Source organism: Dermacentor andersoni, chromosome 9 (assembly GCF_023375885.2).
Source record: "Dermacentor andersoni chromosome 9, qqDerAnde1_hic_scaffold, whole genome shotgun sequence".
NCBI classification, from domain to species: domain Eukaryota; kingdom Metazoa; phylum Arthropoda; class Arachnida; order Ixodida; family Ixodidae; genus Dermacentor; species Dermacentor andersoni.
In genome coordinates, this window is record NC_092822.1 from 70,852,494 (window position 1) to 70,875,186 (window position 22,693).

The window sequence follows — 22,693 nt, forward strand, 5'->3', positions numbered from 1 at the left end:
CGCAGATACGCACGGCAGGCGGTCATCTTATTACGCCCCTTGGCCGATGCACCGCAAGACTTACGATAAAAGGCTTCACTTACGTTTCTGACTTTATTGTACTGCCAGAATGTTCACGGGAACTTATGTTGGGAATGGATTTTCTACAAGCTAACGGCGCCATAATTAACCTACGTAGGTCCAGTGTATCTTTATCGACGAAACAAGCTATACCTGTGGAAGAATCGGTGGAGCGACGTCTCGCTGCACTGCGCGTCGTTAGCGATGACGTAACTGTGCCACCACGCTGCAGTATAATGGTTCTTGTGGAGAATGAAAGATTTTCCGACCGCGAAGGCATGGCGGATGGAAACATAGAGCTCCTTTTCAACAAAGGTATTTGCGTGGCTCGGGGCCTTGTTCAGTTAAGCGATGGCCGTGCAAATGTCGCACTTACAAATTTCGGTAATGAATTCTAACACATCGCACAAGAAACAGCTATTGCCTATTTCCACGAGTTCTGTCAAGCGACCGAATTATGCAGCCTAACTACGTCAATTGCCCTGCCAGGAACCTGCAGTGTCGACAGATCAATTACCGTCAACCCGAGACTCCCGGAAGCCCAAAAGAAACAGATATATGCCCTGATAAAGGATTTTTCTGACTGCTTCTCTACGTCCTCGAAGGTACGGCGCACGTCTGTTGCGAAGCACAGAATCATAACAGAGGACGCCGCAAGACCGGTATGCCAGCACCCGTATCGAGTTTCACCAAAAGAAAGGGAGATCATCAAGAAGCAAGTAGAGGAGATGCTTTCAGATGACGTTATTCAGCCTTCCAGCAGTCCATGGGCGTCTCCGGTAGTGCTCGTTAAGAAAAAAAAGATAACGCACTTCGATTCTGCGTCGACTACCGTAAACTGAACAGCGTAACCAAGCGGGATGTGTACCCCCTTCCGTGTATCGACGATACGTTAGATCGGCTCCGATGTGCAAAGTGTTTCTCCTCGCTGGATCTCAAGAGTGGATATTGGCAAATAGAGGTGGATGAACGGGACCGTGAAAAGACAGCATTCGTAACCCCTGATGGCCTCTACGAATTTAAAGCCCTTCCATTCGGCCTGTGTTCCGCGCCCGCAACATTCCAGCGAATGATGGACTCTGTGCTTGCAGGATTGAAGTGGCAGTCATGCTTAGTGTATTTGGATGATGTGGTCATATTTTCCACCACATTTGACCAACATCTAGAGCGCCTGCGACTAGTATTAGAAGCTATTCGCGCAGCAGGCTTGACAATTAAGCCGGAAAAATGTCAGTTCGGCTTCGATGAACTTCGGTTTCTCGGACACGTCATCAGTGCTGAAGGCGTCCGGCCAGATCCCGAAAAGACAGCAGCTGTTGCGAGGTTCCCGACACCCACAGACAAAAACTCAGTTTACTACAGAACTGCGCTTACTACAGAAGATTTGTGGAAAACTTCAAACATTGCTGAGTCCCTTACAATACTGACAAGAGAAGATCAACCTTTCATGTGGAAAAGCGAACAAGACGCCTTTGACGAGTTAAGGAAACGCCTGCAAGCTACTCCAATCCTTGCCCATTTTGATGAGACAGCCGACAGTGAAGTTCATACCGATGCGAGTAACGTCGGCCTCGGTGCCATACTAGTGCAGTGGCATAACGGCAAGGAGAAAGTAATTGCTTATGCCAGCCGTAAGCTCTCGAAAGCAGAGGCAAACTACTCCGCAACCGAGAAAGAGTGCCTTGCAGTCATTTGGGCAATATGTAAATTTCGGCCATACTTCTATGGTAGACCATTCAGAGCAGTCAGCGATCACCATTCGCTTTGCTGGCTGGCGAATCTCAAGGATCCATCCGGGCGACTAGCAAGATGGAGCCTTAGGTTTCAAGAGTATGACATTACTGTCGTATACCGATCCGGGAGGAAACACAGCGATGCCGACTGCTTGTCACGCGCACCCGTCGATACAACTGTGTCAGAAGAAGAGGATTTCCCGTTCCTTGGTATTGTTGACGCATTACAAATTGCTCAACAACAACGAGATGACCCGGAATTGCTTCCACTTATACAGCGCCTGCAGGGACTCGACGTTCAACTCCCGCGTATTTTCTCTAGGGCGCTATCCTCGTTCTGTCTGCGAGGAAGTGTCCTCTACAAGAGAAACTTCGAGAACAGCGACACAAAGTTTTTACTTGTCGTACCCACATCTATGCGAGAAGAAATTTCGCATGCATGTCACGATGAGCTGACGTCTGGACACATGGTCGTGAGCCGTACAGTCGCCAGGATTCGTCTGAAATACTACTGGCCCAAGTTATTAGCATCAGTGCAGCACTACGTCAAGACTTGTCGCGAGTGTCAAAGGCGCAAGACTCCATCCGTAAAACCGGCCGGCCTCCTCCAGCCAATAGAGCCACCAAAAGCCCCATTCGAACAAGTCGGTATGGACCTCCTTGGACCCTTCCCAACATCATCTTTAGGCAAAAAGTGGATAGTTGTGGCCACGGACTATCTCACCCGTTACGCAGAAACTGATTCCCTGTACAATGCAACGGCTGTCGAAGTTGCAAAATTCTTTGTCCACAATATCGTGCTCAGGCATGGCGCTCCCACAGTTGTTATTACCGATCGTGGAACGGCCTTTACTGCGGACTTAATGAAATGCTTGTTGCAAATGACACATACTGATCATCGGAAAACTACAGCGTACCACCCTCAGACAAAGGGTTTAACTGAACGCCTCAACAGAACACTGACCGACATGCTTTCGATGTATGTCGACGTTGAACATAGGCTGTGGGACGAAATTTTGCCATGCATCACCTTCGCATATACTACGGCCGTTCAGGAAACAACACGAGTCACCCCGTTTGAACTTGTATTCGGCCGAGCAGTGACCACAACTTTGGATGCTATGTTGCCGTTAGATGAAGAAAAACATAACTCATCTGACCTAGATGATTTCTTGCAACGAGCCGAGGAGGCACGACAGATGGCAAGGTACCGAATACACCGCCAACAACGCATCGACTCCAGCCGGTACAACCAGTGCCGTAGTGAAGCTCATTACCAGGCCGGTGACAAGGTGACCCCAGTGCGACGCCGTGGACAGTCTGAAAAGCTTCTGGGCCGATACTTCGGCCCTTACGAAATACTTCGTCGCATAAGCGACGTCACTTACGAAGTGAAATCCGCTGGACACGAGAGCCCAAGACGGCGCAACTCTACGGAAGTTGTCCATGTTGTCCGCATGAAAACCTACCAGGACAGGTCATGAACAACAACAAAAAAAAAAGTGAGAGCCCACAGGAGCCCCTACTTCCTCTCACGCATCGGGCCGATGCGGCAAGGAGGGGGATATTGCCACGACAAACTTGGTGAGATTCAAGTTCCGCGCCCTTTGCACTGGGCACTGTGTACGCCGTACAGTGGTGTTGTTCAGCAACAACAGGCAGCGATCTTCGTGGCACGGGCAGCCAGTTGGACCCGGCTCGCATGCGCCACGCGCACGAGGTGTCATGCGAGGAGAAGAGGGAGACGGTTCGAGCCCAGTTTGAGAACGCGACTGCCGCGGATTTCTTCACGACCGCAGTTACTTTTACTTGTGGGCACAAGTTCGCCTTTATTAAATATCCTTGTTTTACTAACATCGTTACAATATGTATAGGTTTTTTCAGATGTATTTACACTGCTAGAGTGCTGCAGGTACTAGCCTATCTCTCCAGGTTCAATGTAGTGGTGCCTTATGTACTGTAATAATGTTTCACGTGCACGCATCTTTAGTGTAAATAAAGGTACTTCAAATTCATCAGTCTCTCCTTTGATTTTGTTTGTGTTTGGGAAAGTTGTGAGCAGGCACCGGGGCATGCAAGTGTGAACAGCAAAGCAATTTCAATATATGAATTAAAATACACGAGCCCAACGAAACGTCAATCATATTTCAATGGTGACATCTGAAATCTCAATGCCATCTCAACTGTGCCACAATGTGCTTTTCAGTACTGTGGCAACAATAACTCAACAGGTCAACAGAACTACCACAATGACAGTTCAACACAGAATCAATGGTAACTCAACAACCATTCAACAAAATGAACACAACGGGCCGTCTAAGTACAATAGACTTTCCATTGCAACTTAACAATTCTTCAACATTAAGGTACCCAATGGTGTTTCAATTAAATTTCAGTGGCCAATATTCAAGAGTCCTCAACACTCAACCCAATAATTCCTCAATAAAAAGACTCAACATTGAGTAACAATATTTCAACGCTTCCTCAATAATTTTTTTTGTACGGGTGTGGCCAAGCCTTCACCACTTTGCATCGTCTACTTACCTCACCGCCTGTTCTACGCCACTACCACCCGAGTGCTCCGACTGAAGACAATACGCACGCCAGCGGCGTTGGTCTTGAAGCTGTCCTTGCGCAACGCAAGCCTGGCTCCCAGAATATGTGGCTGCATATGGGAATCTTGCTCTCACAAGGGCATAAATTAATTGTGTCACAGAAAAAGAAAAAAAAATTGGCAGTGGCTTAGCTCGGCTATGCCAGGATATACGTAGCGAAAGCTCAAGCATAGCATGGTTAGCCTTGATTAATCTTGATTGCAAGTCCCGGTTAGTCTGGTTGCGTAGCTATGTTGCGGCGTTTAGGCATCGTTCGGCGCGCTCTTCGTCTGTTTCCTGGGCGATTAGTTTGCTCTTCCTCTCGTTTCGATGTCAATTCCAGGCTATCAGAATTGCGCCCTTCCATACTGCCACCTCAGCTGTGGTTGCGGCGCACGCGAGCTCTCCTTTTCAATCCTCCGACATGATATTAGGCATGTGACGCAGCTGGCGAAGCGAGCGGTGGCGAGCGCAACGATGAGGAACGCGGTTGACGTGATACCAAACGGCGGCGGCGGAAAGGCGCGGCGCTGCGCAGCAGCGGAACACCTTGGACTTGGTGGTACTAGTGGCGCATGCGCAATAGTGACTAGGGAGCGAGAGAGAAATATCTTTGGGGAGACGCGCGTTGTGACGTCATGTGCTTCCTCGGAGCACCGCCACGGCGAAATCGCAAGTTCGTGGCCAGTAAAGCTTTTGCTTTTAAACGATGTTTCGCTATAGTTTGGGCATTAAAAAAAATTTCGCTTTTACTTGTATGGCCATCTGTTTGACGTTGTGACAGACCACCACGCGCTGCGCTGGCTTGCATCAGTGAAACACCCGTCGGGGTGGCTCGGACGTTTGGGCTCCTCGGCTCCGAGAATTTCACATTCACGTCACCTATCGCTCCAGGCGTCAACCATCTGACGCAGATGGTTGACCGACGATTCGATCCGACGAAACGCCACCCTGATACATACACTGCCCGGTTGCTACGCTTGCTGCTACTGACATGCCGTCTGAACAAAGAAAAGATCCGTAGATTACTTCTCTCATTGACATTCTCGCCAGTTCTTCAACGGCTACATGCCCTCGAGCCCTTCGTCGCCAAGCCACCCATATCGTGCTGCGGGACGCCATTTTGTACCACCGAAACTATCAGCCAGACGGTTGGAAATGGCTGCTATAGTTATCCCGTGCCATTTGCGTTCCGACATATTCAGGTGTTTCCACGCAGACCCACAACAATCTCATGCTGGAGCCCTGAAAACCTATGAGCGGTACTACTGACCGAAATTCATTCTTACGTCCGCAAATACATTCGGTCATGTGCAGCCTGTCAACGTCACACGACATTTCCTCATACGACAGGCCCTCTGCAACCTTTACCTTGGCCTGCACGTCCTTTTGACCATGTTCGCATTGACTTTCATGGGCCTCCCATGCACTGCTAACGGAAATCTTGGGTAGTTGTCGCAGTCGACCATCTAACAAGATACATCGAAACTGCTGCACTTGCTTCGGCTGCTGCTCGCGATGTCGCCACATTCCTTTTACGGCTTTTTATTTTGCGGCACGGTGCACCGCGAGAACTGCTCAGCGATGGAGGCCGTGTCAGCTTGTCCGAAGTTATTAGGGAGCTACTCGCCGCGTGCCGCTCTATTCACCGCACCACTACGGCGTATCACCCACAGGCGGCCTCACGGAACGATTCAACCGTACTATTGGTGGCATGCTTACAATGTATGTTGCTTCTCATTCCAATTGGGACGACAACCTCCCTTTTGTCACGTACGCGTAAAGTACCGCCACTCAGGCTACCACAGGCTTCTCACATATTTTTGTCTTTAAAGACGTGAACCATTCTCTACACTCGACACCGTACTTCCATATCCGTGTGCCTCTGAATTCACCCCTCTTTCCGAAATTACTCGACATGCTGAAGAGTGCCGTCAACCAGCTCGCTCATCAATATGATACCCAATACATCCAAAAGGATTGCCACGACAACGATCAGCCTACACAGTCCTTCGCCGTGGATTCTCACGTCTGGCTTCGGCTGCCCTGCCAATCTCCCGACCTGAGCCCGAAGCTTCCTCCGATATACCAGGGTCCGTACCGGATCGTCCACTGTACATTGCCTGTGAACTATGTGGTCGAACCAAGGACGCCATATCTGCACAAGCGCCGCTGTGGCCGCGAGACGGTTCACGTAAGCCGTCGTATCACGTATCACGTCTTATCGCGTATCGTGGCATCACCTTAGGTCGTCAGGATGGCACCTCATCGCCATGGGGGCAGTTGTATTGGGGGATTTGCATGTAGCGCTGTACGCACTGCCTCTGCTGCAGTGCGAGACCCCGAGCTCGAGCTGCGCATGCCAAGGGCGAGGACTGGTCATTAAAGGCTACTTGCGATCCCTTGAACGAGCTTCAACAAACCCCCTTTCATAACTACATATTCCAGATGAGCATAAAGCCATCAGTGTTGATAGGGGGAACTAATAAAGCTCATCCAAGGGATTGGAAGGGTTTCTGTAGAAACAGCACTAGCTCTACGCATCAACAGCTCGAGTTCGGGTCTCGCTAAGAAGCGATGGCAGTTCTTACAGCGCGGCATGCATATTAATTGGCCCCGTGGCGAGGATGAGCAATCCTGGCGACCTAACGTCATCACAGGACGAGGTGGTTGCCGCTGAGCTTCATGAGGCTGATGTAAACCGTTTAGCGACTACGGAGGCGCTATTTCGAAAATGGCATAAATAGTTGGACCACATCGTTCACAGTCGATGTACGCTCATGCGTTGGGGCACGGACCCTGATATTTTGAAGCAAGCTTTAGGCTAAGATATGAAGAGTGCAATGGCAGCTGATGCGAGACATGAGAACCAACGGCGAAGGACTGTTGGGGCTCATCGTGGTCTGTGTATTCGACGTGAATGAGTGAGCCAGTTGACGGCACTCTTGGTGTCGTCAACTGATGGAACTTATGGTGTCGAGGGTAGATGATGGTACACGTCTATAAAGAAGAAAATAATATGCGGGCACAATACACTGTGGGAATAGATGTATACGAAGGTTTGTATACTGTTTGCTTCAATTGAAGATAATTGGAGGTGATGCTGGCAGCGTATGGGTAACTTCATCGCTTAGTCCATTATGAGAGCGGTGAGTAGCTGTAAAACGTTACCTTGTGCTTTCCATTGCTGCTTCTTTGAGTAGTCCACAGAACACACAATGCATGTGTTTGAAACGTTGCTATACGACATTGTTCATGGTTTTAGAGAGGGTTGAGCATTATCATTGCCGCACATGGCACATCGTATCAAGACACAGGCGCTCTGCCCCACGTTTCGTTGCGTAGCGAAGACGCTCCTGTTCCGCGCGACGCTTCTTTGGGGCCTGGGTGTCCTCTACGCTAAATGCACGCTTCGGAGCAATTTGATGGTGCGCGTTTACGTGCTCCTTTTGTATACGTGGCCAGCATGCTCTTGAAATGCCAGCTACAAACGTTCTGTTCAGGCTCTGGACGATTGTAATGTTTACACGGTCACTGCCCAGCATGGGAACTCCACCGCCCAGCACTTGCAATGGTGTCGCGTAGGAAAGAACACTGCACGTGCCATAGGCACAAACTATCAAACGATGCCGCGGCGGTGGTGGTTGCGGGGATTGATGGATGGATGCTGTGAGCATCCCCTTTGGAAAGAGATGGTGGTTTGCGCCACCAAGCTCTTATTATATTGCCTAAGGCCCTACCTATGTTAAAAAAAAAGAAAGGAACATAAAAAAAGCCCACGAAGAATTCCCGTAACGAAACTTCCTAACCCATTATTAGGAACTTTGTTTTTGTATTCCTCCCTTGTTTTTCATTTATGCCGTTTTCTTCCCCCATCTTCCAATCGATTTTTACTACTCTCTATTGCGGACATGTTTACTTTCCCCCTGTTCTCAAGAAGCCCAAGGACTTCAAGAAGACCAGTGGTGCCTAAATCTACGACTGGGCACATATCTTCAAATAATAAAACGTGCTCGATCGTTTCGCTTGCTTCACCGCAGCAAGCACATGCTGCTTCATTCTTATATCTCGCTTTATGAGTGCGTGTTCAAAGGCATCCGGATCTCGCTTCAAAAAGTAATGAGCTTCCCTTTGACCTATCATAAATTGCTTCTTTCCTGATTTTGTTTTTTTTTCCTCTTAAGTAATCACCCCTAGCAAGATTCTTTTCCACTGCCGCCACCGATGAGATTATCTTAGACTCTCTGATTTTACATTTCGCGTTCTTTGTGGTCATATTGCTCACCATACAGATCGCGTATTTGCTGGTAACTTGCCTAGGTCTTCTCCTCCACTTTGAACGACTGTTCTTACTGTAAAGATACCTGAACACTCCCCCAGCCCATTTACTTTCTTTCATATTTCTCAGTCGTTCTTCATAATTAGTTTCACTGTGATGTTCCCGTGCTTCAAAGTTTATTCATGCCATATAACCTTCTACAGCTTCATTTGTAGTCTTCCCGTGAGCGCCTAATTCGAGCAGTCCCACCAACCTTTGGTTGCCATGGAGCCCTGTTTGTACGTCTGACTTCAAGCAAACAAGGACATTTCGAAATGTAAGTTCTAGAACCATCACACATTTAAAGATATGCCGGAGCATCTTGTACGTACTGTATCCCCATGGCGCTCTGTTTCATTAGGGCCGCATTTCTTTTGCCGTTTGCTGTTACTATTTTTCTTGTGTTTACATATATCTATTGCCTTCGTTTATCCATATACCAAGGTATTTATATCATTTCATGCGAGTTGGTTGCAGCCCTATATTGATGCTTTCTGTTGAATGGTTTCATTCAATAAGATTACACGTTATTTTGAGCGCTAAATTTTAGACCTAAATTTTTGCCTTCCTGTCCACAGACATTAGCCTGACGTTGCATACCACATTCATTGTTAGCTAGCGACACAATGTCGTCCGCATAAAAGAAACGTGGAAGCTGCTGCTCTACTGCTGTGCCCACCTGTTTTATGAGAGTTTTAACCTGATATTCCTTCCCTCTATTGCTCTTTCCATCCTCACCATGTAGATCATAAACAGCAGTGGCGAGAAAGGCCACCCTTGCCTCAATCCCTTGTTGATATCAACTTTCTCCTCGCGCCTCATCGCTTTCCTTTTGCTAGGTAAATTTTGTATGTAAATCTGTCAAAAGCTGTACACATTCGCCGCCTAAGCCTTCCCCTTCCAGTATATCCCACAAAATGTTGCGGTCTACGTTGTCATACGCTTATGTAATGTCTAAAAAAGCCACATATAACGGTTTTCTTTCTACGCTGGATATTTCGATACACCATACAAGGGCAAATAATTTATCACGCAGACGCCTACCTATGCTGAGGTCCTTTTGAATTTTTACAAAATTTCATTATTCTTTGCTCATGCTTGCGGCTTTATTTGCCTGCATGGCTAAGCTTTATATTGCATATGTAATGGTCAACGGTCTATATAAGTGAATAGTATCTTTTCCCCTTGGCTTTATAAATTAAATTCATTGTACTTTGTCGCAAACTGTCTGGTATTCATCTGTCTTTTAAAAGTTGTGCTGCTTTCAACAGGGCTTCGTTACTTTTTCATCCTAGTTCATTCATCAGCCTAACGGGAACCTCGTCTAGCCCTGTGGCGGAGCGCTTTGAATTTTCTCTTCGGCTTTCTTCCATTTGAAATTTGTGAGCACCAGCTTCTTTTTTGTCTGCTTCTCCTTCACGCTCTTTTTTTCCTCAGATGCAACCCCATCACTGCGTTGGAATGATCCGGGTGTTATTTTTCATATGTAATTTATTTCCACGTCCCCTTTTAGTTTTTGTCCATCTTCATCTAGGAAATGTTTTATTGTTCTAGACCTCCTGCCTAATAAGTTTATGTGGTACAGAAATATTCTGCATGCGGCCTTATCTTTCTCACATACTTCTGGAAAGAACGTTCACTTTTAGCTTTGCTTGAACAACTATTTGAGCCATGGACGTTTATCCCGGTATATCTCCCATTTTCTAGCTACTTCATCCTGCGCCAACTGCGCTTTTTTAGCCGGCCTGTGCTCTCGGGATGCTTTCTGTCGTTCGGTGATCGCTTCTCGTACCTCCCTCTTCCACCAGCTTTTCGGTTTCCTTTTTCCTTTCCAACTAGCATGCTGCTTTTCTTTCCGTATTTCGCTTTATTGCACTTAGAAGCTCCCTATTTTCCAACTTTTTGCTTAATCATTTGCCATGTTCTTCCCCGACTCTTGTGACTATATTTTTTATTTATTCAATGTTCAAGTTTAGAATGACCACTTTGCTCTCCTTCATCTTTTACCCAACTACGTATCCCATTTAAAATTATCTGTTTAGGTTCACTCCCTATTCCGCTGTACCCTTCCGCATCATCGATCACTTCTCTTAACATATTCACACTTGTACTTGCTTAACTTTATCGGCCGACCATAGTTCACCGCCTAACAAATGTTATCGCACAGCGCAGAAGCGGCCTGCACGTATGGGAAGTTTCTCGAAAGTTATCCATGGTTATATCCACTGTCTATTGTCACCGAGCCTTGTGTAATCTGCTTTATGGCGCGACTCAAATGATGTAATTCTTTCTGGAAGACACGCGGCACAAGCGATTACTCTTAAACCTTCGATTAGCAATGTATAAAAGCCGACGCGCTTGACCCGCTGATCATACTTGCGACGATCGCCATTCTTTTAGTGTAGCTGGCTTTTGAGGGTAGAGGTTCGCCCAATAAAACATTTCATCATTAACAGTTTTGGTGCCTTCTTCACCGTCACTACAACGTCACATCTGGTGGAGGTGTTACTACGTTCATGTACCGAACGCCCCCCGCAGAGCCATGGTCTAAGCCCAAATCCGGAAGGCAGCACCAGCGTCGCCGCCGGCCGTTGAGCAAGACACAGACTACAAAACTTGCTCCCGGAGCACGGTCTTCTACCCGAGACGACCAGAAAGAACGTCGCCAAGTCAACAACAATGCCAGCTTCAGCGTCCCCCGTCATACTTAAGCAATCCAGGGAGCCACCTACATTATGTGGACCTCCGGCGGAGGATCCAGAAACCTGGCTCGAAACTTTCTAAAGGATTTCAGCCTTCAACAAATCGACCCCTCAGGATAAGCTGCGCCCTGCAAAATTCTTCGAAAATGCCGTGAGGACATTGTTCGGGAATCGATAGTCCACCCTTACAATGTAGTACTTGTTCCGCGGTAACCTCCTGCGCCACGTAGGTCCGGGTCTTGTTCATTATGTTCGTCAGTGCAACACTAACCTTAATGCAGTTATGAACATTTACCGACAAGCCCCATTATAACTTTCCTGAGGACCTTCACAAGCGTTGTGTGGGCAGAAAGGGCCGAAGTAAAGTTGGAAGCCTCAGTGCAGCTGCCAAACGAGAACGTTGGCATCTTTATAGAAGAAATAAGGCGTGTATTCCGCCACGCCGACCCGGAAATGTCCGAGGAGAAGAAAGTTCGCCTATTCATGCGTGGTGTCAAGCAAGAGCCTTTCGCAGAAATGATGCAAAACCCACCGAACCACCGAAAAGCTTCTTCAAGAATCCACCAGCATCTAGAAAACGCCAGGAATGCGGAACCGACAATTCAACCATCGCACAAGCTCAGCAAACTACGCCGAAGTTAATTCGTTGGGCAGCCACGACCTAGGTGAGACCATCAGAGCCGTGGTGCCACAGGAACTTCAGAGAGTGTTCCCAAAATACCAGCCTGCGATTGCCTCGATCGGCGACGTCGTAGGAGAAAATATGCAGTGGTCACTGGAACTTTCCGAGGCGCAGCCGCAATTGCCACAGGTCCAGGCTGAAGCGATGACTGATGCCGCCGTCACGCACCGTCAAATAAACCCTCCAGGCCCAGGCCAGGCGCCATTACGACGCAATTCCGCCGTTCGACGCCGCCGTCGCCAGCTCATCCACCCTTCGTCCTTCGAAACTAACCTGCGGAGAAGAGGGTCGCGTCTACCGACGATGTCCATACCGGGAGATGGGACGGCAAGGGTTCGCCGTCCACGCGCCGCGACCACAGCTTGGCGAACGACCTCGAGATATCGACGACTAACTCACCGCCACTCAGTGGAGCTCTCAACGAACGTCCCGTTCACCGTCACCAGGCGGCTACCTGTCGCCGCAACGCAGACCATACACTGGCCCCCCCGGGGCCAGTCTGCGAGCCCATATCGGCAAAACTAAAAGCAGCAAACAATGGAGGTGCGGTTGCTGTTCGTCATACTTACGAAGAGTCTCCACCGCCGCCACCGTTTTTGAAGTCTTGGCAGGGTGAAAAAGGCCGCACCAAGTCTAAATGGACGTGATTGAAACGGCTCTCTGCTGGTCGAAATGGCTGCTCCGCAGAACCCATGCGTCGAGTTACTTTCGCGGCTTAACAGGCTTGGCAGCTTCTTGCCCAGCTTCAAACTACTTTGTTGATCCCTTGCGAGACGAAGCGGTTCGTGATTAGCCTATGTAGCGCTCTAATGCCGGGATGGTTCATCCCGTCTAGCACTTCCAATAGAGAGTTTTAGCAGAGCGTTTACGGTCCGCTCCGCTCAGACCGGCCTATCACAACAATTGGCACGCCGCCGCTCAGCAAAACGCTACTGGGAACGCTGACGCGCGTGCGCACAGCACACATAGCGGCAGCGGAACGTGGGACGCTGACCACGTTCCGCTAGGAACCTGATTTAGCGGTGCGTCAGGGAGCGTGTAGTTGCTTTCGTAATCGTTTTACCGCCAAGCCGAGAGCACGTCAGTGGCATCTCTGGAAGGCGCTCTTGTTAGATAAGCGAAATCAATGCATTCGGTGCAGCCACCGGTGCGCGTGAAACGTGTGCGGAGCGGAGCGCAAGCAAACGCTCTGCTAAAACTGTCTATTATTCGCCGCCCAAACTGATCAGGCACGTACGGGCTTGGAGCTGGCTTCGATGTTTCGCTTGTGACCGATGTTTTTGTGTAGGGAAGTGGTACCTCCACAAGCTCCAGCGCAGCGACGAACCTTCTTCCCGCAATCGGCGCAGGTCGGGGTCATTTTGCTGGACGGCAGCTAGAGCTTGGGGCAACAAAGGGCCAGCAGGCACAGCGCCGATCCGCGACAGTGCGTCAGCTGCCTTATTCTCGGTTCAAGATATATGGCGGATGTCCATAGCAAATCCGGAAATAAAGAAAAGTTACGGAAGCTCGCAAGCTAAGCACGAGGAACCGTCGTGCTTGAAAACGAAGGTTAACAGCTTGTGGTCAGTCAGAGTCTAAAAGCTGTAGCCTTCAAGAAAAAAATAGAAATCCTTGAAAGCACAATAGATGGCCCACGTCTCCTCCTCGGAGGTGGTGTAGGGAGCTTCTGTACGTTTCAGGTGCTGTGAGAAGAAACCAAGGGGCTCGAGTCTGCGCCATGGGGTATCTGTTGTACTGCACCTACTGCCATGGTAGACGCGTCTACCGTAAGACGAGTTGGTGCACCGGGCAGTGGATAAATCAGCAACAATGCAGTTGCCACCTCGTTTTCGTTTTTTGTTGAAGCTTGGGCAAGTTGGTGTGACATTCGTCTTCAACAGCACAACGGACAAGGACGAGACGAGTGCCCATACAAAGCGCTGACGAGTGACATACACAGCGCTGTGTATGTGCAGTTGTCTCGACCTTGTTCGTTTTTTGGATGGAGTGTTCTTGCTCTTAGGACTAGCGGAAGGTAGGCGGTTTTTGATGTCGCCAGGCAGCACGCCGGTAAGCTGCTGAATAATTTGTGAGCAGGATGGTATGAAGCGCGTGTGGAGATTTATGACCCCCAGAAACTCGCAGACCAGTATAAAAAAGGTTGGAGAGGAGACGTCCTTGATTGCCCTCGCCTGTGATTCTAGTGGCTTGATGCCTTGCGGTGAAATGCGATGGCTGAGAAAGTCCAGAGTTTGAACTCCTAAAATACATTTCTGCGACTTTAGGGCCAGGCTTTGTTCAACCAGTCGCTGAAATAGAAGGCGAACGGTCTCTTTGTGGTCTTGATACGAACATCAGTCACTGGGATGTCAATGGTAAAACGAGTAGCGTATTGGTGTGAATTGCTGTGGGAACTCGGTTCGAGAGTAAAAGCCGTACGACATATGTCACGGCATGTCGGCCGTCGTATATTCCGCTCCTCAAGTAACCTCTTGCGCCTTGAAATTGCGCCTTGAAGAAGACAAGTCCACTTGTCGAAACGTTGGCTCCTGCATTCACCTTGTTCACGTTTTGCTCATCGTCTTGAATTTCCATCTCCCACATTCCCCGTCTTTTCTCTTAGGTGACGAATAAGATGACTGAGTGTGTGCATCGGGGTATGACGAATATTCTCTAGTGCTGGGCAAAATGAAACCCGAGTTTTAAATATCTATAGAAGCTTCTGTATAATAATTCCAATTAGCCTTCTTTGGGAACATCACACACACTTAAGAGACTGTTGGGCTGGGTATCTTGCCGTTTTTCCCGCGGACTTGGATCACTACCAGTTCATGATTAGAGCATTGGGCTGCTGTAGTGAAGTAGTTATAGCTAGAAAAAAGAGTTAAAGTAGTTAGAGACCAATCATCAGACTAAATGGGGGCACTGGCAATGTGCCACTGGGTATCCGCTGTTCTTCAGTGAACTTATTGACGATAGCATGGGTCGTAGGGTGGGTGCTACTAGGTTTATCCAGCTCTTAAACGAAATTTATTGGCACCAACTGGGTTCACTGGGTATGCGCTGCTCTTAAGTGAAATATTTTGTAGATGGCTTCGTTCTCTGGGTATTTGCTACTGGCATCGTTACGCTATGGTGTACCGGAATAGGAGAGTGTGTCGTCCGGCAGCGAAAAGATGAATTTCTTGCGATGACGGCGGGGGTGCTGGCGCATGCCGGTCTACTGCAGCGCCATCAGTCGCTGCAGCCAAGAGTCATTGCTGGCAAGAGGAAATCAATGATGCAATACAGGGCCTCTGGGACCAGCAGTTAGGGTTGTCGCGGAGGTAATGCATGTACATGCGGAACTCGCTGATTGCTTGCTTGCTGCAGTTTTTCCTGCTGCGTTCGTACATTCTTTATGTGCGCGGCAAGCGCTGGGTTTGTAAATGTCTTGTTTTGTGTGTGTCTGTACAGTGAGGTTCCTGCAGAGCGATCAAAACAACTCCAGGCTGCTTCAGATCGGGCACATAGAAAACACTGGCTCAATGTACCCTTCTTGCCTTTCGTCAAGAAGAGTAAGAAGGGCCACAAACGACGCAATCGTTACAAATCAGTTATTTTTTTTCTTTAGTGATACCTGACAACTGCTTTTCTGGCTGATGCAACATGAAAGGAATATCGTGCGACCCATCAGGCACAGTGCGGGTGCTCCTTCCAGGCTTGTTGCCCTCGCATGTTTCGAAACACTAAAGATATGCGTCCTTGCTGAACGGAACGATCAGAAGAGCGTTTGCTCGTCTTCTGCACCTGTACCGCTGAGCAGGCGATCAGTAACACTGTATGGCCTGTGCTTGAAAACCTGCAAACTTAGACGGCACATTGATGTATCCTAACAAATTGTGTTATTCTTTTTTGCAAATTATAATAATTTCAATTGTGTTTTCATAGCGTTTCAGTTTACAAATGCTGAAAGTTTTGTAAATGTTTAAATTTCGCGCGCTAGGCACGCAGGCCGATCGCAGCGCACGTCTAGTGGCGTCGTCGCGGAAGCGTGCCCGGTCTCCCATTGTTTTTCTCTACGGGAGACACACTGCCCCATTCCAGTACACCATAGTTACGCTCTCAAATTGGCGATCTGTATATTCGAAGAAAGTTCCCTGAATACATATGTACACACGCACCACGAAGCGACATCACGGCGGCACCGCTATATTCCACAGCCTGTCGACAGTAAATGGTGACCGTAGAGCCTTGCTGCATCACTTCCAATACATGACCTGTCTCTCCCGGACCAATGCAGTGTACTGTTACATTATTTCAATGGTAAGCGAAAGGCGGGTGTGTCGTGTGTCAGTGCAGCTTTTGTCTGTCTGCCGTTCGAAGACTCTAAGTTTCTGAGTATGGCCACTTGATGTCGGCATTTCGGTCTTGTGACGTCAGGAAGGAAAGTGTTCACATGACGCAAAAGCACACGATCAGTTGGAAGTAAGCGCTTCTGTTGTCTGCTCCTTACCTTGTCTTTGTTTGTGCGCGCTTGATCGTGATCAATCATTAAAGTTGTTCAGACCAGTTCTAAAGTTTCTGATTAGATAATTCCTCAAATTTTTTGTAATGGCAGCCGACGAACAAATGCCATGAAACACGGTAGTCGCAGCGCGCACGCTTTATCTTAAGTAATGTCAACTATTAGATAACAAAAGTCCAAAAAATATCAGTGGCAAAATCTGAGCGTGATGTAGTTTTGCTGGCGCCGTTCCTTACGCGAAACAGTGGTGTCTTTGTAATGTCAATACAGGCCCTACACGGCGTATTAAGTCTGACAGTCGCAGAAGTTTTTGGCGCAGCCACCTTTTTCACATCCGCTTCAGTCGGATCTACGTATACTTAAAACACTGCCGCAGGAGTTCAAGCTTAGCGCTTATCCATGGTATCATATCGAGTACTTCATCTGTCATGCGAAACTGCCAATTACACTAGGTAGGCACGCTACGCTGTCACGGCACACGCACTTTTTCGCTGCGCTGCTAAATGGCGCAGCCTAGCCAATGCGAAGTGCTAGAGGGGAACATGCTTCATGTATTACACGTTTCGGCGCTGGCAGCGCGGTGTGTCACGATAATATTAAGTGCTAATTGCATTAACATCGACATCCATTTTGATATGCCAGATTTTTTTCCTTGTCGAATTTTAGGGGCATGTAACGTTCACTAATCCAGAGATCAGGAATTAAGACGAAAAACATGCAAGGCAGGCAGTACTCCAGTGTCTTACATAAAAAGTCACAATGCTCTTTATACAAGTGGGAAATCGACTTCACTGAGAGAGAGAGAGAGAAAAACTTTATTGATTCTATCAAGGGTTTTAGCGGTGAGCCGTCTTGCGCTTGCTGCCTGGCTCTTCAACACGGGTGTGCCCCTATTCCAGGGCTCCACTGAGCCTGGCCACTTCGCACGCGTGCTGCACCATTGCCCTTTGGGTGGTGAGCTCGCTGCTGGTGAGCAGGCCCTCCCATTGCTCCGCACTCGGGTTTTTATGTTTATGGAATGTGTAGTTATGCTTACATTCCCATGTTATGTGGTAAAGAGTTGGTGTTTCTCCGCACCATGGGCAGGAGTTTCTGTATTGTGTCGGGTACATTTTACTTAGTATGTGTAGATTATAGAAAGTTCCGGTTTGTAGCCTTCTCCAGTCGGCTGCTTCCTGTTGTGTAAGTAGTGTGTGTGGCGGAGGATATTTGATTCTCTGCCCTCTATGGTAGTTTAATATTTCCGCACACGTCGGCTCCACCGTTGTAGGGGTCTAGACAGGCTCTATCTGTCCAGCTCGGTATGTGATCTCGCGAACTAGACTGTCTGCTCTCACGTTCCCTTCTATCCCGGTATGGGCCGGTATCCAGAAAATTTTGTGTTTCACTTTATTTCCGAGGGTTCCTGCTCCGAGGAGGATTCGCAGGGCCTCTTTACAGACTCTCCCCTGCATGTAATGCCTGCATGCAGCTTTGGAGTCTGTTAATATGGTTAGTGATCGGTTACTTCGGTAGCCTTCGGTCGCTGCAAGCGCTATGGCGACCTCTTCCCCCTCCGCTACCGTGCAATTCCTTATGGTTGCGCAGCTGATTGTCTCTCCCATGTAGTCTACTACAGCCGTAGCTACTCTGTGTGTTCTAGTGTGCTTGTCCCACGGGTGTAGCCCTGCATCCGTGTACACCGTGTTTTCCTGTGTTGCCAGGTGACCTTCCACGTAATCTGCCCTTGCCTGCCTTCTGGCTGCGTGTAGGTTCGCATCCATGTTGCGTGGAATTGGACTTATTCTGAGGGTTTGTCTGACGTTGTCTGGGATGTCTGCCTCTCGATCTATTGCCGCTTTCGTATCGTATCCTAGTCTCTTTAGGAGCATTCTTCCTGTAGCCGACTGCCAATGTCTCGCTATTTGTGTGTTTAGTTGCGCTTCTGCCAGCTCGCTGAACGTGTTGTGTATTCATAGCTGCAGTAGCTTGTCGTTTGAAGTATTCCTCGGTAGGTGTAGCGCCGTTTTGTACGCCTTCCTTAGTATTGTTTCTGCTTGTTCTCTTTCTAGCTTGTTCATCAAGTGGTAAGGTAGCGAGTATGTGACTCTGCTGACCACTAAACTTTTAACCAACTTGATCGTGTCTGCCTCTTTCATGCCATGTCTTCTATTTGAAACTCTCGTAATCATCCTGCTCACTTGATCTGTCGATTTTTGGAGTAAGCTAATTGTGTGACTGCATTTTCCGCTGCTTTGCAGCCACATTCCTAGAATTCTTATCATGTTCTTTTCCGCTATAAGCTGGCCCTCTAAGTTTATTTCGATTTCGGCCTTGGTGGGGTTCTTTCCAATTCTGAGTATTTCCGATTTCTCTGTGGAGCAAGCCAGGCCTCTTGCCTTAACATAGTTCTCTATGCGTTTTGTTGCCTCTTGCAGTTTCTCTTGCTTTTGTCCTAGCGTTCCTTGGTTGGCCCATATTGTGATATCGTCCACATACATTGCATGTCGTATGCCATCGATTTCGCCTAGTTCCCTGGCCAGGCCAAGCATCGCAATGTTAAACAGTATGGGTGAAATAACTGAGCCCTGTGGCGTACCTTTGCTCGGGGTGACAAAGGTTTCGCTTCTTATATCCCCTTGTCCTACTGTGGCCGTTCTTTTTGCTAGGAAGGCTCTCACGTAGTCATGAGTCCTCTTCCCAGAATTTATGTTTTGAAGTCCTTTCATTATTGCCGCGTGGCTGACATTATCGAAGGGTCCCTTGATGTCTAGTGCCATTATGATGTTTTCTCCTGTCTTGGGTGCTTTGCTTAGGACCTCTTCCTTAATCTGTAGGAGGACATCCTGTGTTGATAGCTTTGCTCGGAAGCCAAACATACTGTGCGGATACAGTTCCTTGCCTTCCATGAGTTGCTGTATTCTCTTTGTGATTATTCTTTCGTATAACTTTCCCAAGCACGAGGTGAGGGAGATTGGTTTTAGGTTTTCTATCTGTAGTTTCTTTCCTGGCTTCGGGATCATTACGACCTCGGCGTGTTTCCACTCCTCCGGGATCGTTCCCTCGTTCCACAATTTGTTTAAGTAGATTGTTAATTGATCTATCGCCTCCTCGCTTAGGTTGCGAATGAGGGAGTTCTTAATTTTGTCTGCTCCCGCTGCTGTGTTTTTGGTTAGGGACACTGAACAAATTTATCGTTGCCATAAGTACAGCACCTTAAAATTCTCCTGGCGATATTTCTCGCCAGATAATCGTAAGCCACACAGTGATGAATTAAGGCTTAGATTCACCATAGCGAAAACGTTCGTCAGAAGCCAGTTTAATAGTTATAACGAAATAAAATAAATTGGTGATTTGCTAAAACAGAGCAGACCCTTTCCAACGCTAGCCTTTACAGCTGAATTTTCGACGCAGCGTCTCGTGTAAAGTACTACTTTCTTTAAAGCAAGATATTCTTTTCGAATTTTCCCAGGCTCTCCCGATAGTGGCTGCTGGCTGGAGGCAGCTTCTTTCCTGTGAAGGAGCTCATACTTCAATAAATGCGATGGATCGATTTGTCATTAACTTTCGTTTCCCCGGGAAAGCAGTTCAATTCACTAACCATTATGTCACCATAGGCACCTGTATTTTAATTGTGCTAACAGCAAATAATTGTATTATTTGACTGCCACGTTTTTATCATGATGATTTCTAAACTACGGTCCATGCCCTATATCTCGATTTGTCCAAAAATGCAGGCAGTACGTATCCTGACAACAGCAACTAGCTCTCGAAGATGAAAGCTCCGTGTTGATGGTGATGATGATGATTTTCTTTCTATGGTACCTATCCACAATGGGAGATTGGCCAAGAAGCGGGGAGCAGATCGGAAATAAATAAGGAATCATGTAGTACAAGGTAATTTGGGATCTCACATTGTGTAGCACGGCTGAGCACGTACCTCGTTCCTTTACGCGAAAGCGGCCAAATTGAAATTTTTAATTGTGTAGTGTGTCATAAACCGGGCAACGCCTAGTTCATATCGTAACAGGGCATATCTTAATTGCGCAGATCAAATCACAACTGGGCAATGCCCAGCGTAGCCTCAGCAAAAATATTACCCCTTTCAAGCGACATCGTTTTTCAAACAAAATTTCTGAAGTTAATCCTTCCTGCGACATAACAAGGCCCTTGGGGTTTCACATGTTTGCTGATGTATTGTTTATATCATTTAACAAGGGGGGGGGGGGTACGGAACACTACGGATTCTGTACGAAACAACTTTATTGTTTTGGTGGCACCACGGGAGTCCCTGCAATATGCGCATTCAACATCTGTTACATGCGCCATTTTAGCTAGTTTAATGTGATCCTAAAGAGGATTACACCAAGAGCATTGCCATCCGTGTCTTTCCGCAGAAATCTGTAGCCGAGTGAAATTACTTCGCTATCATATATTTGTCGCATATCGGTGTAGAAAAATTTACGTAGATTACACCATGTCAGAATTCCATATAAATAGGCGTGTATTAGTAACACACCTTCAAGTTGCACAAGCTATTCCTAAACAATAAAGTTGGAGCTTGAGTCATCAATTTTGAGTACCTAGCTTCTAACGCAGGCTTCTGTCAACGTTCCAGCCGAAGAACGCACAAGCAAACAAACTGGTGGGCTAGTTGATACGGCATAAATAGAGGCAAAGGTAAAGCTAAATCTCCAGCAGCCCCAAACGTATCAACATCTAACATCACTTTCACTCCTGTATTTGCTAACTTCAGTTGAAATAATCTGAGAAAGAGCCCTATTTTCTAAGGCAGTGCCGAAAACTTAGTAACTCTATTAATCTGTGCTGAGTTGTTTTCACTGTTAAGATTACTTGTTTATTGAGAACTGTTGCATGTTAATAAATTATCAGTTTTTAGGAGCACTAACAAAGCCAGTTATTTTTCTTCGCCGAAATCTGAAATGGTATGGTATGGCATGAAAAACTTTAATCAGGCCCTTTAGGTCGCACCAGTTTCGTAGCCCACGTCGGGACCGAAAGGCCTAGCCTCATCGCGGGCCTGATAGACTGCCCATGTCTGTTCTTCTAGTTCGGGGCTACGGAGAACCGCGTGACATGTCTAGGAATAATTCCTCTTAATATAAACGTTTTTATAGCGCCATCAGATTGCTGCTTCAATTTTAGTGATCACCTGCATTATTTGCATCCGTGTGATGCATGTTTCATGCCTTAAGTGCTTCAACCGTCCCAACAAGTTGGAAAATAATTTTATTAGAAAATTGCCACTGTACTCTTTTTCCACGAGTAGGTAACTCAAGAACGAGAATATATATGTATATATACAGATCGTTACCAATATACACACAAATATAATCTGTACTATGGTCAAACGCCTCTCCCTTTTCACATATAATAATAAACACAGGCACTCTGAAATAAAAAATAAACATGAATTTTACCCAAAAGAGTGAAACATTGAAAATAACATCAAGAGTTATGGCTGCGCTCGTGTTCAGGCTACTGTTGAGCTCTTCACTACATGACACATGGAACAAAAGCAATTGCGGATTATTTTCGAGTACAGGGTCAGTTATTTTTTTTATTATACTTGAGTTGAGCGCAGTCTGCTGTTAGCGTCTCAAAATAGGCTCCATTAACTCGGTGAGAAGGGGCCAGAACCAAAGCGCTCGCTGAGTGGAATGCAGAGAAACCTTCATTTTTTTTAGAATTTTAATGAACCTTAATATTATGTCCCATGCAGTGAGTATCTTTTAGCACCATTTGTTGCTTCGTTCAGTAACTATTAAAGCTCAAAACAAGTCACACGCATATCACCAGCTGTTCTGTAGATCTCTCCTAATATTGGCTAATGAATGACGATTTCACTTTCTTGAAAGTTTAAGGGGAAGCGAGGACTCACGTCGAGCATGCCTGACAGAAGACCAGCTTACCACATGCAGTTTAGGCAGGGGTTGTCGCACAAAAATAAAACTCCGTTCTGTTTGAAAAAGGTTTTGAAAATGAAGATAGACACAACAACAATGAAAGGTTATCTAACCTTACAGTTCCAGACATACAGGAAACCTTCAACATAAATATTACAGGATGAGTGAGTGAGTGAGTGAAGTAACTTTATTTCGGTCCAGAGAAGATG

General features: G+C 47.2%; 1 long non-coding RNA gene across 1 annotated transcript in view; it reads right to left on the reverse strand.

Annotated features, from left to right (window-relative positions):
• LOC140213214 (uncharacterized) overlaps positions 1-22,693 on the reverse strand; it is a 373,413-nt gene that overhangs the window by 286,166 nt on the left and 64,554 nt on the right. Inside the window, exon 2 of the long non-coding RNA XR_011890154.1 lies at positions 21,731-21,969. This is a non-coding gene — a long non-coding RNA (uncharacterized lncRNA). The remainder of the gene's footprint in view (positions 1-21,730; positions 21,970-22,693) is intronic.